General features: G+C 36.2%; 1 protein-coding gene across 7 annotated transcripts in view; it reads right to left on the bottom strand.

Annotated features, from left to right (window-relative positions):
* CPEB3 (cytoplasmic polyadenylation element binding protein 3) overlaps nt 1-20,267 on the bottom strand; it is a 100,462-nt gene that overhangs the window by 65,374 nt on the left and 14,821 nt on the right. The window lies entirely within an intron of this gene.

Below are 20,267 nucleotides of genomic sequence, written 5' to 3'. Positions count from 1 at the left end.
CAGCTTCTTCATCCATCTTCTGACACAGTGCTACCTTAACACGGAGCAGAAGCAAGCAATGCTGAAGAAGCCAGCAAACATATTTGTCCCAGAAAGTACTGACTGATTCCTCAAATGTCTAACAGGAGCCTCACAGGTTTATGGAAGGTACACTAGAAGGAAGACAAAAGCAAGATAGGATATGCAGCACTTTCAGAATAAGGCACTCAAAAACCTGAGTAAGGGTTTGTTTAGTTTGAATTTCTGATTTTTAATTTGCTGCAGTTGAACTATTTTTCTTTAAATTGTTTTTAAAACGTTTTAACGGGTCTCCTATTAAAATCACAATTTCAAAGTTCAGCTTTATTCTTAAAGACCTAAATATCTTTATATTTTATAAGGTAAAAACAGATATAAACAATTTACATTGACAAATAACCTGAGAAAGCAGAAGTGTTATTCAAGTTAACAATATTAGAAGATGATTCTACTCAGAAGAGAGTGTATGAAATATTTAGTCTATTGCTTTTAAATATTTTACTTAGTATGGAGAAGAATTTAAGAGGTCAAAGGACAACAACAAAACCTGGGAAGCTTTACAGGGAAGATTCTAATCCTTTCAAGCATACAAAAAATTTCCTCTTCCCTTCATTTCCCCCAGCATGCAAGGTTAATAGACAAAACGCATGTACAGGCATACCTCGTTTTATTGCGTTTCGCTTCATTGCGCTTTGCAGATAATGCTTTTTTTTTAAAAAAACAAATTGAAGGTTTCTGGCAACCTTGCGTCGAGCAAGTCTATCGACACCATTTTTCCAACAGCACGTGCTCACTTTGTGTCTCTGTGTCACATTTTGTACATTGTTTTTTTAGACATAATGCTATTGCACACTTAATAGACTACAGTATAGTGTAAACATAACTTTTATATGTACTGGGAAACCAAAAAATTCATGAGACTCACTTTATTGAGATATTTGCTTTATGGCGGTGGTCTGGAAGCAAACCCACAATATCTCCGAGGTATGCCTATATATGACTTGACTGATAGGGACTAATAGATAAGGAACTACAGGAGTAAATTATCCAAATAGTTTAATAAAATGGAAGAGAAAAGAAAGTACGTGTACTTAAGAGAATGAAAGTAAGCAAAGGAATATTAGGATTGACATTAGGGAAAAGTTTTAGCAATATGATAAATTATACTATAGAAAAATATCTAAAGTAAAAGCTAGAAATCCTGTTCCAGCATTATTCAAACTTTGGATAAACAGAGGTCTTGATAATATTATGGAAGGAGCAATCTACCTGTGTGCCATCCTGACCAGGGAATTCACTAATCTCTAGTATCTAGAGCACTGTATGTGCTGAGGCAATACAATAGAATGGTTCCCTTGTTCTAGTCAGACAGTTTAAAAAAAAAAAAGAAAAACATTATTTTTCTTATTCTCACCACTACCAATAAAATGTAAAGCACAAGTAGGTAAAAGATGACAGTTTTCATTTTTTCTTCATACGCTGTGTTATGCTACAGTTAATAAATTCCACTGGGCAAGCTGAAACCTTCAATGTCACATTTATACTCAGAAAATTCCTGGAAGAATCTTTTCCACACACTGGTTACTTCAAGATAATAATCTGGCTTGCAAGAATAAAATTTAAAATCCTTAGACAAGGAGTAGCGGTATTAATAGAAAATTTAACTCAAATTTTATCTTAATACATACACATTATTTCTCATGAACACTCTTTTTCTTATGCTATGTTAAAAAAAACAGAAAGTATGAATTCACTGGTAAAATTAAGATTTCTTTTTATATTACTATTCAAGAATCAAAATAAAAAATTTTCTAAAAGTGGAACAGCACTATTTTCTTCATGCATTTATTTCATCTACTGAGCATTTTGTGACAGTCAAACATTATGTACAAAGAATCTTTTTTTTTTCCTGGTAGAAGCTGTATTAAACATTAAAATTCAAGTGAGCTCACTGATTTTTATCACTTAATTCAGATGCTATTGTTTCTGATTTTCATGCTCTCTGCAGCTGGTAAAAATGCCAACATTTGTATATGGTATAAAAATGTACTTGATCTATGCAAGTTGATCAATATGTATGTTGTGTGTGTACATACATATACATGTAATATGAAATAAAATTTATGCCAGGTAATCTAAAGTAGGTCTTGACACCCCCCCCCCAAAAAAAAAGCTGAGTTATTATTTTTTTCTGGCATATCTATCAGAAAATTTTACTTTATTTAAAGCAACTCACTGCTTGGTAGCGTGAAGTAGGTGGAAGAGTTGCTTTTATTTCATATTCACTTTCTTAAAACAAATGCAAGGCTAAATCGAAAAGAAAAAAAGCAGAAGTTGGATGTAAAGATTTCCATTCTTGTGATATATCAATAACTCAAACAGTACCTATACTATTGCCCCAAAGAAAGAATTTTAGTTGTCTTTTTCTATTTGTTTCTTTTAAAATATTTATCTAAAAGATTGTGTTGTGAGTAACCCAAGTTTTACAGTACTGGACTACAGTATGTTTTAGAATAGAAAATATGAAAGCTAACATACAGCTTGTATCCCAAAATAGGGAATTAGTGGTAAGGAAGTATTTTTCAGTCAGGTCTGTCCCCTGATCTGGTTTACTATCCAGCTGTACCAGAGAGCTGAGCTGGCAAAACTAACACTGGCAGGAGAGCAAAAGGGCAGGATTGCTTCTTTTGCCACAATGATAGTTATTCCACTTTCAAACATTCCTGAGATTACCATCTTGGAGGCTGGGAAGAGCGAGTTCAGAAGAGTACACAGCCTATAAATTGGATTTAAATTTATTAACATACGCATGTTATGTTTTAAGGCAAAAAATAAGCATACACTACTATAGTATTTGAAGATTGTTTCCTAAATTTAGTCATTTCTTCTGAGAAGCCTGGTGCTCCTGTGCACAGACAGGATGATGTTTCCTTAGTTCTCAGCATCGACAGGTTCTCTGGGTTTGGTAAACTGATACTGTTCTGTCTCCCAGTTTTGCACTTTGTATCACTTCCACAGACTACCAGATCTGCTGCCAAACAATCAGAACAACAGAAACAATTCAGAAAGGTCCTCAGTAGCACATGAGAACTTTGCAAGGAAGTTCTGGGACCAGGACCAGGATCAGAAATCGAAATATAAGCGACAGAATGGTGAAGCAGACTAAAGAACCTGGGAAAGCAAACTGAAAATCCAGCAAGTCTGGAAAATCAGCTCAGGGCCCAGAGACGACAAACATCCTTAGACCTACTTAGATATACTAAATTACAGATAAAAGAGAAATCTCTGGCTATGAGGCACTGGCTTTGGCTGCACAGCAATCATCAAGCTAGCAGAAGATTCAGTCCAGCCTGCCTACATTGGATCATACTTCTGCACCGCACAGACAGCAGCTACTGTCTTGTCAGTTGCTAGCATATATGGCAGCATGTTTCAGTTCTTCCAATACTTGAGTCTTGAACAAAAGAAAAACAGCTAAGAGAAGATCAGAGGAGATATGGGTCCCAGAACTTTTAACCCCAGCCCTGACCTGTTCATACTCTGAGTTGAAGAAGAACTGTCATCTATGCATTCATGCATGGTATACTCTTCTTCAAAGATGTATATGTTAAGCATAAGAAAAAATTACAGATGTATATGCAGGATCAGATTTTCTGAAGAATCAAAGTGAGACTGGACCTCCAGATGAAGTTAGGTATCAAGTTTCTACCTTTAAATATCTTACCTGTAAGGCTGATTAAAAATGTCACAAGATATATAGTATCTATAATCTGTCTCTCTGTTAATTAAATAAAAAAGAAAAAAGGTAGCTGCCAAATAATAACTGCAGAGTCAAGACATTTAAAGAAAATGAGAAAATATGATTTACATTCTATCTAAATTTTACACTTTTGTGCATATGTATTATGCTAGTCTTTAATTACACAAACATAATAATTTTTCAAAAGTCTCCAGTCTCCATCCGATGCATATAATGACCCTGCTCCAGTAATGAATCAAAATTGTGCTTTGAAGGAGTCTGTTTATCCCTGGGACAGACGCCTGTGTTGCTTATTCCAGGAGATGGCTGAGGTGTAATCAATGCGTCAGCAAATTCCAGGAAGGGAAAGGTGTTCTTAAAGTTAGGTTACAATACCTTAATTACAAAACAAAGATTACTTAGCAGTAACTGGAGCTCCCTGAAGTATGTAATTGACAGGTATGTACACCCCATCCTTTGAAATCAAAAGACCTTTTCCCTTTGTTGTACCCTGTACTAGGGTATGCTTGGTTCTGTACCTGTCAGACTCGGAGCATAGGCATGTAAGGGCAAAGCATACCCAGCACTGCTTCAGTCCCTTCCCCATAGATACACAAACCAGTGCTGAGGAGACAAAGGATGAGAAAAGAGCATACAACTACATGGACTATGTGTACCTGCATGACAGTTAGTCATAATAATTTAAGTGACAGCCCATATACATGTACTTACACTACAGAAGTTTCCAAGAAATTTTGCCCTGTCCTGATTTATGTAAAGGACAGGCTTGGAATTCTTCATGCAAAAAGTAACAGCGGTCACTGTTCTACCAAACACCTTAAGACCTGGTGGTCTTCAGGGACAGAGATGGTATAGTGCCTGGCAAGCGGATGGATGGGGTTCCTCCAAGCTGGAAGCCATAGGTTGAGACAAGCATTTCTCACAATGCTACTGGAGTTTGCTTAGGTTCTTATAATCTGCACTGTGATCACAGTAAAAGGTTCCACCTTACAAGTCTCGAAGAAACAACAAAAAAAGATAATAAATTGCATCAAGGCAGTGTTTTTTGAAAAAGGCCAGGCCCTTGCTTCATTCAGAAAAGGACATGAACTACCCAGATCTCCAAAAGGTTGAGTAACAGTAATCTGAAGATAAAACCCTTGAGAGAATGCAGAGTAACAGACTCCATCTTGGAAGTGTGAGCTAAAATGTGAAGTTCATCTCTTGAATAAAGTAAAACCCAGGCATCATTTTAAGAAGTAGTGTTGCATGTATTTTTAAAGACCCTATCTTTGAAAAAATTCACCTTCATGGAAGGGCAAAGAACTGAGTAGGTTCAAAGAGGGAAACCCATGAGAATATGTAAAATTAGGTTAAAGTCTATATAGCATGCTAGATCCCTAACACACAGACATTTTAACTATCCCTTTGAAAACTCCGAAAATTATGATGACATAAAACAAGACCAGATCTACAGCTAGGGCCATAATAGATGTTAAGTGGATCTTAATACAGCCTGACTTCTTCACTAGCTCTTTCACCTTGAACAGGTAGCCCAAAGTAATTGGAACTGATGATCTAGAAAAAGAAATGACCAACATATCCCATGCCAGAGACTTGGAGAACGTGCACCTTGCTCCAAGAACTGAAACTATTTCTTCTTCCCATGCCTCTGCAGTGGGTTATGGCAGTGGAACCACTTTAAAACTACAGTTACAAAGGAAAAGTTTGACCCTGAGAAGGCATGGCAGGAATCTAATAATCCACAGGATAAAGAGGAAAATTGTTGCTGTCACAACAGTGATACCTTCCTAGCATCAGCAGCTGTTCTCACCAGGACTGGTATTCACTCCAGTCAAACAGTCCAGCCTGGCCAGTGGTATCTCTTGGCAGTCACAGGCTCTAGAACTAGACATGGTTTTAACGGTCCTCTCAAACAGAAAATTCTGCCGTTCAAACCTTCCCCCACTGTCACTCCTTTTCGCTTTAAAGAGAATGGCAGACTGAGAACCTATTAGGAAATTTCTCTTTATCTAAAGCAGATGGATATAAAGACAAAGATATCTTGCATGTGTGCTGAAGGACAGAATTAAATCCTTTCAGTTGCACAAAGATGAAAGGTACCTTTAGGAAGAGTCAGAGACAGAGGGGAAAAAAAATGTAATAGCTGGCTACACAGTAGGAAAACCTCATCACAACAGAATACTCCTTAACAGATTTTCTAAGAACTGAAATGGCATCCAAAATCCCACTTTATTTTGTCCATGATTTCAGCAAAAGGGAGGGCAGAAAATCATCTTTCCTCTTAAGGATACTGCAAAGAAATTGTTGAGGCTACAGTCTTGAATGAAGGGATGGTAGACACCTCAGCACAGGAGGGTTATCAGCTGAAGAAAAACTTAGCCACATCCAGTTCTTTGATCTATAATGTTGGGCATGCTGTCCAAGTGAAGCTACCATCCATACTCAAAATCCTTAAGTATATATTTATGCATGTGCTGAATCCATGTTGCCAAGGTCATCTGCATATGGAACACAAAATACAGGCTGAGTTGAGAGATAAACCCAGTCTGCCCATTTTGTAGTGTGCAAGTAACAAAAACTCAGGTACCTAGACTATTCCAAGGACACAGTCCCAAAATTCCTTGTATCTATATATTTCAGTCCATCTACTGACTTCCTGCTAAGCTTCCTGTATTCTGAACAATATCTCAGTTTCATGTAATTTATTTCACGGTGTTCTACATTTTCAGGCTGTCTGCACCAGTATCTGCACAATGCAGCCTGACTGTCGAGCAGCAAGATGGTCTCCACTCACTGAACCACTACCTGCTTATAGGAGTACACCAAAAATCCAGTTAGGCCCACAGAAGTCTGAACATTTTCTGTCCACCAGATTATGGACATTATGCCTACTGCTTAGATCAGAAGAAAGAGATGAGATTCCAGAGAATGGCTAAAATACGTATGGTTTAAACAACTTTCCTATCAATACAAACTTCTTCACCACGGTCACTGCATTTCATTTTTCTGTGCCTGACAAATCTGGATTTGGCTGCACAGGATTGCTAAGCATTGCCAACTAAAGCTGAAGTCAATGGAAGCAGAACTCTGAATAAATACAGTGTAAAATGCCAGCATTGCTTTAAACTGAGCTCAAACTCTTGCATGCGCTCTCGTTCTCGTTCTATCTCTCTCCCTCCCTCTCTCCCTGTTCTAGCACCTGCGGGAGGGGTTATTACTAACAGCACAAGGAAAACAAGTTGATCTCACTCCAGCATCCCAATCCAAAGCAGCAAGAACAGCAACCACAAAAAAAAATGCTATGGAAGTTTGGCCTGGGACATGCTCAATCTGTCATGATGGTGCACGTGAACGATCACATACAGCAAGTGCCTAAAATTCCCTGAGCCTCTCTGCCAGAGCCTAGCAGGCTTCAGCTGTGACATTCTCTTAAACTTGTAGAGCAACAATTCTGCTTGCATTTGCGCCCTCAATGAAGTTGAAAGCAATCATTCAAAAGGTAGGAAATCTGGGGAATATGCTCACACGGTAAAATAAAATGATCATTTTGCAAAAGAATCTAAAAAACTTTAAAATAGCAAGTGTTACTTCCTTTGCAGCTTGGCGCTGGAATGCTGCCAATCACAACATGACTGACAACACAGATGCAGGCAGAACTAGAATACCATCAATTTCAGCTTTTTTTTTTTCATTTAATGGATTTTTTTAAAATATAAAATAAAAATAAAGAGGGATAAAATGTAGGTAGGAGGGAAAAACATGGTAAATTTTTCTAAGCCTGTGGTAAAGAACATTACAGTATAGGCACTGGTACTAAGTCCTGGTGGAATTTATTTTAATTCCTCTTTCTTTTTTCATCTTTTCAGTTAATTTTGGATAGTATTAAATTAAGCAGGATTCATTAGGTACCTTTTCGGGAACAAAAAAGGGATTGTTTTCTTATGTTATTCTTGTTCTTGGAATGCCCATGGAAGAAAGACATTGACTTTTCATATATTTGTCTTTTCTCTTCCTACCAACTGTAGCACATTTTATTTCAGCAAGTGTTCAGAAGTTTACTAGGCAAAAGGTGATTTTTTTCCCTTGTAGCTTGTTGAAAAAGCTTGGAAGAAGAAAGAGAAAATTGTAATACAAATATAAAACAATATCTAATTGTACACAGATTACAGAAGTACTTCCATATTATTTGAACAATATTTCAGAATTCTAGTTAATAATATTTAATAATCTGTATTGTGTTATATAACTTTTTGTAGTTTCTATGCAAGAACTTAGAATGAATCCCAAAGCTGTGAAAACTTGACCTAATCAGGCAATTTCTCACCGAGACTGATAAAGATTATATTGAAATATTAACCCTTTACAAATTCTGAGTTCTAAAAGAGTTCCAAGGAAACTAAAACCTTTCAGTGAAATGTTTGCAATTTTTATTTCCAAATGAACTAAAAAGCCCAGAAATAGGATAAGATACAACAGGCATTATACAGAATTATAAAAAACGGCATTAAATTATATTCTTTAGTTTAAAACTCATTCTACTTTGCAATTAGGATTTCCTTTTCAAACAGACTTAATACCTACTTAAAATATATATTAAAATGTTCAGGCTTTATAGGCTTAAGACTTGGCATCATAACCACTTAAACAGAATATCCTGACTAGTTATTGAATATTTAATATCTGCCTCCAAACTGCGGGGAAGAAATTAATGGAATTTACCCTGCCTTTTCCTAAATAGCGATAGTAGCTACAGCCCAGACCAAAAGGAATACATTAACTGTTCCCATGGTTTGGATGATTCCTATTTTGGAATTGCAGGAACAAACTACAGTATGGCCCTACTGGATATAAATGAAATATATTTATCTCTTGTTCTGTATTATAGTGTTCACTTCTTTCATCTACTCATCGGAGCTCCTTTAAGCAATAGGCTGCTTACTGAGTTATTTGAAGCATCCTTAGTTATTCTTTCAATACATACTTTTATAATATGCCAAGCTTACTACTTACATCACTCTAATGTTATTTCTCCATCTCAAATTCGAAGACAGTAAATCACCTAGTCAAATGCTTAAAACACCTAGCCTAATGTTCTGATAGGGAACCCTATTTCTATCCAACAGAAACATAATGCACTTTAATATTTCAAACGTCTTCCTTTTGCCCTCAAAACAATTAGACAATGTGAGTCCAAAAAAAAAAAAAAGTCCTACAAAACAGCTATTATTCCTACACCCATTACTCTACTATAGGGAATTATCTGTAGACATTACAATTGACTGAGCACTCACTGACAGCATTTATGGGTAATTATATTTTGTTAACATGATGTTTTAGATAAAAATCTGCCCATCAGTCCAGTTGCTGAATGCATCTCGAAAAGCTGATGCATCCACTTTCTATTCTGGTTACTGATTCCAGGAACAAACGGTTCTAACACTTGCAAAACATAGGATTAAAGTAGCTACACCCAAGATGATCATCAATTCACAAAAACAAGCAAGTGGAAAAAGGGTGTCAGCAGTAGGATTCACAAGGCCATTCATTATACCTTTGAGCTATTAAAATGACCTAATTTAACTGGTTCATTGGCCTGCTGTGCAAGAGCCCAATGTTGATAAGTCACCTTTGGGCTTCTGCGTCCTGCGTTCAGCAGGATGGTGCCGTGTCCCACAGCACAGGAAGGCTGACACTGACCTAAGAACTCGCCCTGCTAGCTAAATCAGTACGCGAGGGAAGTGCTAGCAAATCACCAGATTAAAACCCTACAAAGAGGCAAAGACTGCAAACAGATGAAGAGGGGGAAGCTACTGCATGAATGGATCTGAGGGACCCAGCTTTGCAGTCCGGACCCCATAATGTACAAGACAGTAAAAACATATCGTTTAAAGAAGCCATTGTCTCAAAAAAAATTTACAGTATGAGCAGTCTATCTCATAATATTATGGGAGCATGAGACAAAATGGGAGGCAGAAAATAATACAAGTAGTAACTGTCATAAAGAGAAGTCTGGGTACCATTGCCCAACATCTTTATTTACTATGGCCACAGCAGTCAAGGAATCGGAAGGATTTCTCTGAAACAGAAACAGTGATTTTGTGTATGTTCACTAATAATTACTGACATGGAATATACTGCTAAGGTAAAAACAGTGTCACTGAAATTTTTAAGCCTTGTGGCAAACAAAATATTGTCTCTCATCCAAACTCACTGTGCTTTTAAAAACAATGTGACTAAAATAATATCTGACTGGCATATGTCAAGCCTGCCTCCTGTTCCGTTTCTGTGGTGTTCAGGAAATATTGCCTAAGTGAAGCAACTTGTAGGTGCCAGAACTACAGCTAATATTTCAACCTAAATTTCAAACTAAATATTTCGATCAAAAAGGGGTGAGACATTTAATCTGTTCATACAGGACAAGATCTTTACCTACTGTTTGAAGAACTACCCTCAGAGGACAGTAATTTTTCCATTTCAATGCCAAATAGTCCTTTATTTCTAAAAGGAAACCAAGAAAACACATAGAGTGGGAATAGTTGTTCAGTAAGAAGAAAATAATAAAGGAAAGGTAATTTACTGATACTACTTTACCCACAGGACTACCTAAAACAGGCCCCAAACACTCTCAATAAACAACAGCTTGGGACCTGGCTTTATATTCTTACAGCATGATTAGTATGCGTGACAAATAGTGGCACAAGAACAGTTAATAAAAAAAACTAAAGAGATACACACACGAAAATCCATTCTGTCACCCGCTGCCTAAAGAAGATTTGAGAATGGTCAGGCAGCAAATGTTTTCCAACCTGGGGCTTTTTCCTGGGCACAGTCTGTCACAAAACCTGAAGGCGACTCAGCCACCTTTTCATAAGGGAAAGAGATAGGACTACAAAGGAGATAGGAAGGAGACAAGACTGCTCTCAAGCCAGGCACTTACAGTCTAAACATGAGTTGAAGACTGCTGTGTAGCCACTGGGATACAAGACAATCCTTTTCCAACTGTGGCACTATGTTAGAAAATTTAATTTAAGAATATTTGTTATTAACTGTTTGATCAGCTTCAAGGTTATTGAAGGCTGTATATATGCAACTGAATTTGTGGGAAACAGTGGACAGCAGCAAGCCAAAGCCCATCCAGAACAATGAGCTTCCCTTGGAAGAAGGAAGCGGGGGAAAGGAGGAAAAAACCCACAGGCCAAAATTATATTGTAATTACAAGTAACTCTAAAAATCAATTATATGCAATTCCATGTCACATCAAATTTTGTTAGCAGACGGAATTTTCTCTGATGGAAATACTGAATTATCCCATATATGGTAAAGTTCACTGTAATAGTGAATCTTAAAATTAATGCACAAGTGAAAAAAATATTCACTGAATCACACTTTGCATACTTGCATCTGTTATTACCTAAGAGGCTCAGAGGCAAACAGAGGAAAGAGCAACTATCTCGCATACCAGATGCCTGAATATTCACATTACAATCCCATAAAACAGCCAGAATGGATATGATTTCTTCCTCTTAGAAGAGGAGAAGCCATAGGCATTTGCATATTGTCAGAGTATGGATTATGCATTACAGTTATTGCTGCACATTTGGATTTAAGTAGAATAGTTCAGAAATCACACACAACATATACAAGTACATATACGATCAGACAATTAACCAAAAGGAAAGCTTTTTCATGTTAACTCCTAATATATATTGGAAAGGATACTTATACGAGCAAGAAAAACATTTTCCTTTTATATTCTGACAGCTGAAATTGATTCAGCACAGAGTGAATTTAGTAAAGATTGCTCCAAACAGGGAAAAGTTAGTGAGAAAAAAGCCTATGGGATTTGCAACATAATTCTCCTTTTTTGTAATAAAGATTGACAGGTACCTTAAGAAATTTTACTATAGGGAAGGAACTAGGATGTTCAGCCACTGAGGTACATTCAGGAAAACTGTAACATGTTTTACATGAGTACCTCGGACAACAAAAGTCTGGGAAAAAGTCTAACAAGGCTGATACAAGAAATAAATGCAAAATATCAGGCAAAGTCAGGAGAAATTAATATAGCCTCCATAATCAGTCTTCATACACAAAGGGGAAAATCAGGTAAACAAGGGTACAATCAGGGACAAAGGAACATCACACAGGCGAATAACAGAGAGCAACGTGAACGCATCGGCAGCAAAAGGAGCCAGAGTCCGGAAGGCATGGTTAGTGGAACGACTAAAGCTAGTTCAAGTAAGAACGTGGGTGATGTGGATATCTGACCAGCAAAATAAAGAACTGCAGTGACTGAAGAAGCATATGAAACCATTGCACCGATGACAAACACCACTTCTAGTACTCATGATTGAAATACAAGGGTGTTTCTCTTTAAAAAATAAAAAGTAGAGCTAAACGTAAAAATGTAGCATCATACATTAATGATGCAATACCCTGGAGAGTACGATTTCTGGTTCTTGAAGGTGATAGGGTTGTTTTAACAAGGACTTCAATCTAGACTTTTACACAGTGCTACAAGGAGAGCTACTATGTAAATGGAGAAAACGTGGGAATTTGTGCAATTCAGGTAAGAAAGAAAATCATAAAAGGGAAAAGAAGTGACAGTAATAAACAGAGAAATCAGCTAAAGAAAGGTTACTAATGGAGTTTCTGAAGGACCAGTCCTGACACCAAATTCATCAGGAATGTTGGTAGTTGGAACACACTACTAATATTTGCAAGACATCATCAATATACAAGAGATCAGATCACCATATAGGAAGAACTGGATGAATCTGAAGAAATGTATAGGAAGAACTATGATACTTGATAGCACAAACTACAAGATCATGACATCAGGGACTCAGTTTTCACTATAAACTGGGACCTCACCAACCAGAAAGAAGGACACAGGAAGGAGAAAGACAAGAGCTTATTAGTTAAGTTCAGGATAATTGTAAACCACAAGCATAAACAGGTGTGAAAGGGCAAACAATTTCCAGGCTGCATGAAACATGGCCTTTCTAATTAGGGGTTGTTTTTGCATCCATCTCACATTTGCATTCATAAAAAGATACTCTCCTCGTATCAGTTCTTTCAAATTATTCCCCTTCCCCTGTACTTCCCCCTGAGCTATATTTTGAAACATTTAGTTATACCAGTAAAAGATTATAAGGCTACTATGCAACTGAAACATCAGAAAAACTTCCAAGTCTCTCTAAAAACTGAACATTTTCATACAAACTGTATCATTTACAATATTCTGTTTTAAAATCATTTTAAACGGTGCACAGGAAGTCACTTCTCCGTTGTCTAAAAAGAAAAAACAGGTTATATAAGCAATCTTTTACTTTTACTTTGTGAAACCATGTCAGAAGAGAGTGTTCCTGTTTAAACAAGGGAGGTAAGACTGTTCACAGAAGCTTCGATAAGCCCTGCTGACAATTAAGGTCAATTTTATTACCTGGATGTCACAGGTAGAGCTTCATTTACTAGCAGTCAAAAGCAGCAGGAGTTACCAACCTGGGGACCCTTATTACTGAAATGTGGAATCCAGCCTAAAGTTTACAAGATTTTACTTGCAGAAATTCTCATCCACACAAAGTGAATGGGTATACTATCACCTTGGATTACCATTCATGAACACACCACACCCTTTGCTTTCATTTTCCATGTTAAAAATCCCACTTTTTCTCACCCTGACCTGTTTCCTTCACCCCTTTGTCCTGCGTTAGTCTACCTAGGGCACAGTTGTCTGCTACTAGGGGCTTTGTGAGTTTTAAGAAAAGCCCTTTCTGTTACTCTGTTTTCACTATTTTGATTTTTTTTCTTTTAAATGACACAGAAAGAAATAATATGAGCCTACAGAGAATACACAAATAATTGAATCATTTGAAAAGACAAAATACTAGGTCAGATTGTTACACTCATACTTTAAAATTAAAACATGCATTTATAAATAGTTTAAAGAAAATTTCAAAGCCATAACATACATTATAAACATTTGACAGACTTGAATATTATGCATCTGAAATGGTTACTAGGCACATCAGGTAGATGGTATTATATTTGGTTATATGCCATCTGTTAACATGCTGGACCCTAACAATCACTTAATACATTAATCATTTATTAACCCTTTACAAATGTGCAATTAATGCAAAGATCACATAGTAAACAGTAATAACACTAGCTACCCACGTTAGTTCATTAATGCATCTAATAAATCTTCTTCACAAAGTAAAATACTGTATTAGAGGATCTGCATAAGAAAAGCTCTGAATATTACTCAACAGATAATACTTCCTTACAAGATCACAATGAACATAGTAGTTTAATATATTAGACCTAAGGTTTCTGAAGCATCTTCTGTTGGCAGCTGTAAGGTCAATGGAACATCTCACGATTATCCAGGAGAGATGGCTTATCACATGCTGCTCTCTACCATGTTCCCAGTGCTTAAAGCATTAGAAACTTAAAAAAGCAATAGGGACACACTCATTCAAATGAGAATGTTCATACATAGGAGTTTTCTTTATTCTTAAAAGGATGCTAATAATTATGACTCATGATATAGCAACGGCGTATCTGGATATTTAAAGCTCTTTTTTGGAGAGAACACTTTACCCTCTCTTCCTTTAAACACTCTTTCAAATCACCTTTCAAACAACTGCTGTTGTTGCAACCATTAATGGCATACACCTCCTTGCACTCGGGGAGAGAGGCTGTTATATTACAATTCCTTTCTGGAGAACAGCTTCCTTCAGCATAAGTAAACTTTTTATTAAGGTGGGAAACAGGTCTATGCCTTTGACCCCAATCAATGCACTACCATAATACACAACAAGAAGCTGCAATTCAAGAAGAAGTTGTCATACTTGCCTATGAGATGGAAAATGTTACTGAACATGAGAAAAACATGTCACTTGAACTGAAGCACAAGGACCTGCTTGTAAATAAGGGTTAAATTTTTCAGATAAAAATTTTCAGCTCAACACTGCCTTTCTAATACTTAATTGAATGCTACATAAAGGGTGAATTTTTAGCTTAATACAAAAGAAATAGAAAAAGATCAATAGAAAAGAGAAAAGGAATGACTGGATGATCACAGTCATGTCAGTAGAAGGAAGTCACAAAAAACTGAGATGATCTAACATTCAATAGATCGAGGGAGCAGAAGCTTGCATATTTACGCCTTGTTCTTAGATATTTGTAATTTAATGGTGCAGCTTTGTAAGCCAAACTAAACATACATAAATTTAAAAATATACTATTTTAAATATCATCTGAAAAGAATTTGTTCAAATAGGTTATAAAAATCTAAAATTCTGTCAAAGAACACCATCCCAGGTGAGAATAAAGATATACGTATAAAGGAAAACACCCTGCACAGCTGAGCTGAGAATTTGATCTCCACTGACACTTGATACAGGTATCAAAATTAGCATTTACTTATTCCATGCCATTTTTGTTTAATGGTCGAAATGCTTTGAAAGAAAGAATTGTTAGTTACACAAGTTGTATAACATGTAAATAAAATTAAATGACAATTCACAGTCAGATGCCAGTGAGAATATCTTAGTGAATCATGATGAATACTCATTTTACAAGCTAAGTAAAATCTGGAAATAAAAAAATTTCAAGTCTTTTCTAAATTATTTTATAGGAAGAGAGTCAGATCAAATCAGGAGTTACTAGAAGAAGTAAGCATTAGCTTAAGACTAAAGGAACACTCAGGGACTTATTAGAAGGTTAAGAAAGACTTTGTAAAAAGGGAAAAACCTGCAATTCATTCTTCACAACACTGTATTAGGCATTTAGAACATATACATAAATGCATAAAAATTTCTTTCTTTTTGTGGACAAATAAAAAATAAGCATAAGCACTAAAAACTTTGAGAGTTAAAGAAATAACTGAAAAATAACTAAATAGAAAAAATTAAGTTAGAGACTCCAGGTTCCAGTTCCCATTCCTAAATTTAGTTCATCTACAGATACAGTGTAGATTTAGTAGTGATGATGTAGCAGTAGTCATGATGCAGTGAAGATTTAAACTTCATCCCTAAGAATCAAGTCAAAATCGCTGGCTTGTCTTTTTTAATTCCTCTCATGTAGGAATTACATAATCATTCAAGGAAACATAGCAACTCCTTCCTTGTGTGTTGTTTTTTTTTTTTTTTTGGCCTGCTGATAGCTAACAAACAGCAGCAACAAAAGCGTAAAGCTTCCACTGTTTCAAGTGGAATGATGTAGCAACTTCCAAACAGGAAATAAGAATTTTCATTTAATCTAAAATAATATTTTACCATTCATGTGTTTTAAAATAAAATGTTTACCTTTTATATTTTATTTTTAATAACTTTTGTAAGAAGTCAAAATTCCACAGACTGCCTTTAGGAAACAAGCCTTACTTGCAAAAAAGCCTTTATCGCTGTGAGAATACATATAAGAAAGCTTCAGTGGATGATTTGTTTTGTCTTGAAGAGCAGTTTTTATACATAGAAGAGAGTAATGCAGAAACATGTTACATTATAGCGTCACTTTCTAAAGGTGCCTGACATTTCCCATTAAAAGGTCAGCTCTAAGTTGCTTACAGTGTTGCCAAAATAACCTTTTTGGGCGACTCTTTAGATGGGCACCTCTCACAGTAATTCTTCCCTGTAGGAAAGGTGAATTTCACCAGAACATCAACTTACAAAGATTAAGCCATAAAAGAAACTGTATAAATAAACAACGTCCATGTTAAAGACATAATGCTTCTCTTATTTTGCAGAAATACTGTTTTAATGTCAGAAGTGATCTTCTGTCAGTTTGTGTGAAAATCCGTCCCAAATCACACTTTTTGAAAGTCAGGTGTGGGGAGGAAAAGAAAAGAAAATCAGTTCAGCGTGTTCAGACTAATTGCACATTTATTATCACTTGGTTAAAATTTCTAAAATTCAGACCTTCTAACTAACATTTCTGAAGACTCCATTTCCGCTGCACTTGTTTAAACCTTCTTAAAACTCCTTGTGCTAATGACTTTGCACAGGAGTCGTTCCCAATAGAGCAAGTGAACATGATTTAGCTTATGACTACAGGGGCTTATTGGGAACTTCCCTTGTAACTTTAAGCTTTGACATGCCAAATGGAATAGGGAAGATAACTCAAATGAGAAGCCTAAGCAAAAAGGAGATCAAAAAGCAGGAACAGAAAGAAGTAGAGCGGAAGTTTGGAAGGAGCGGAGGTAAACAGTTCAAGGCTAAACAAAATAGGAAAAAGGGGCTATGCCCACAAAACCAGGCTTCACCCAAAACCTTGGCAGGAATCCCAAATCCCCAACACCTCTGAAACCCGTTGACAGCATGTGCTCTGTACACACAGCTTTCACTAACGCTGTTACTGCAAGAACAACCTGCAAGGTTGATGAAAAGATTCCAGCTTGGCTGATGAATCACATGAATGTCATCATAACATGCAACAGAATTTGTGGTTTTGTGTAAGCATCTTACTTAAGCTCTAGGAAATTCAAAAGAACTCTAATTTTGCAAAGCCAAACACTAAAAATGCAGGAAGTGGAGAAGTAAGACTGCCTGTGAAATACAACCCCCTTGCATGAATAAAATATAGCAGTCTAACTATTTGATCAAAAACATTTTCCCCTCCCACATCCAGCACACAGAATAAATCTTTTCAGTGATGCTTCTGAGTAATTGTTTGTCTACAGAACCTCTACGTTATTTCTTGCAGAATCTGGAAGATGTACAGAGAATGACATAGATGGTTAAAGGAAAAGAGGGTCTCACAATTAAGGAAATTTTTTTTTCCCTTCTTTTCTCTTCTTTAATGAAGAGTTCTTAACTCCTAAATAGTAAATGGCATGTAACTTTGAACTTTTCACATGTGACAATTTGTTTTCTTCACTTTTGGTGATTAATTTGAGATTCACAGAAGCATTAAACTCAGAGACAGTCAGTGGAGGCCCTGCTTTGAATAAGAGCTATATATGCTAAATATTGTGGAAAAATAACTTTAGGCTTCTCAGACTGAACATTGAAAAGAGAATATCTTCTCCAAACTCTGTGCGTATTTACATCTGCAGAATGGGAATTACACCACCCCTTCTCCTCATAACACTATTGTGACAAAGCACATCATTTTCTATCCTGTTCAGCACAGTGCTTCTATAAGATCTTAGAATAAGTGAAAGTTTTATCTCCGGGATGAGTCTGAAAAGCATGCAATAAAAAGACAAAAAGCATGCAAATAAAAAAACAGTGAGGAAAAAGAAGGTATCAATTAGCTGTATTTTAAAAATGATATTTGGAACTAATAGGAAAAGATAGACTCATAATTGAAGCTTATGAATATGCAAATGAAAGATGTGACCAAGTTTGAACACGCACAGATAAAGTTTTTCCCAATATTTCCGCACTTGAATCTTTTTAACTCTAAAAGTTACAAATAATAATAAAAAGGGAGCACAAATGAAAACCTATTTCTATAAACAAAATAGTACATTCATCTAACTACTTTATCTGGGGACACTGCTTATTATCATTATGTGCAGTATTCCAATATCAACTGCTCAAAAGCAGTGCTTTTGCACATCTCTGTTCAATTTCTACCAAATGAAACAAGAAAAATTTAAATAAAGAAGAAATAATGAAACAAAACATGGAAACCTAAATCCAGCTACAGAATGTATAAAACGCTACAATAGCCTAAAAACTGAAGAGTCTAAACATTACTCAGACAAATTTGTTAGAAAACAAGACTGGAAAACTACTATATTTCAACTTGCATAGCTGCTGGAAAAAGAAGTGTAGCTTAAATACAAAAGAAATACAAATTATTCTAATACTAGTAAATCATCCTTTGTCACTGTTGTACTAAAGCAGATGTTATTGAATATTATTAGAAATGTTTTCTGGAGAAAATGAACTGTTTATACATATAGAGATATAGCTTTTATATGTGTGTGTGTACATGTATATTACATGTATACTTATATATAAAATGCTGATTTTTCTATGAATGGGAGATTTGCCTAAAGCTTTGCAAAAGGCATTGTTAAGTTCTCTCATACTACATGTTCCACTTATTACGGCTGCTGGCCACGGGGGGGAAAAAAAACAACTCTAACCCTATGTAGACATTTAGGAAGTTTCCTTATAGAAGGGAAGTTACTAGTCTAAATAGCACCAGAAAAAGTCCAAAGGGACATTTAGCTGACCTTATGCTGAGTAAACAGGAATTAGAAAGCTCTGTTTCCTGCCCTTTCTGAAATTTTATTTCCACCTCACCTTAGTGAACAAGTAGGTCGGAATGAGAAGTGGTGAGAACTATTTAGGGCAGCATTTTGTGAAACCAAGCACTTAACTGTGCTTGCAACAGAGTAGAAAGGCACAACAGTCTGAGCCCACCTGGCACAGGGCAGTAACTCTCCTACCTACTTTCATCATTCCTCCAATTTGAAGATCATACAGAATTTGTTTACCTGGCTTGTGATATCTTCTGACAATAAAAATACGATGTTTTGAAGACATGGACATGAGTAAACAATCCTCTTTCATGTTTATAGAATACGGTGCTCCCTTCTCAGTAGGTAAACGCAACCGACAATTACACAAGAAAAACTTACTAATATCAAATTCTGGGAGGTGAGGGACAGAGGGGGAGAAATAGGGAAGATGAAGAGAAAAGAGATTCCTTCAGTATCTAAAATCCGCAAACTGCCATTATGCTAAAGGACTTGAACAGATCCTTCTCCTTAAATAACACGATATATTACTATGACAAAAGCAAAATCAAAGAAGCATGCTAACTTTGGGAAAAAACAGTGAAGTTTGCAAAGGCCTTTATTCCCTGTAGGAGTTTGTGCCAGTTTGAAATAATGTTTTGATTAAATTTCTAGGACAAGCATCTCACACTTATGAACAGTATTTTCAAATTTGTAACATTACCTCAAGTGATCAGTAGGAAAAAGAAAAATAAAGGCCAGAAAGACTTAGATCCTCTCTGAAAGTTAACCACTGGAAAGTTAATCAAGTTTTGTCATGATGTTTTTCCCTCCAGCCTACTTAAAAAGTTTTTGAAAACACAGTAGTCTACCCAGTCCACACAAAATTCAGATGCGAACAGTTTAACATCACTTTATAACTTCAAACTCAGCACTACTATCTTGCACTCCCCTTTGGCATGCTGCATACAGGAGCACTCTGGAGTGATCTTAAGGACAGAAGAGCTGTTTTACCAAACCCTAAGAAACAGAAATAATCATCATCCGAACTGCAAACTCATATTTTCTCATTGAAAATCACCTTGATCGGGAAAATATTAATTTTCCAGTTCTCTCTTCCTCCTACATTCAATTCACAAGAGCAGCCTCTAGGCAAAAAGCTATACCAGGGAAGATGATCAAAGGAGGGAAACAGCAAAAAAAAAAAAAAAAATCGCCAAGCCCTTCACCTTGCCTTCTGCCTTACCTCCCAAGGACAGATAATCCCTTTACCAAATCTTTAAG

Source organism: Apteryx rowi, unplaced genomic scaffold (assembly GCF_003343035.1).
Source record: "Apteryx rowi isolate R43461 unplaced genomic scaffold, aptRow1 scaffold_188, whole genome shotgun sequence".
In the NCBI taxonomy this organism is placed as follows: Eukaryota; Metazoa; Chordata; class Aves; order Apterygiformes; family Apterygidae; genus Apteryx; species Apteryx rowi.
The sequence above is the reverse complement of the archived record's forward strand: the minus strand, read 5'-3'. Positions and strand labels throughout refer to the sequence as shown.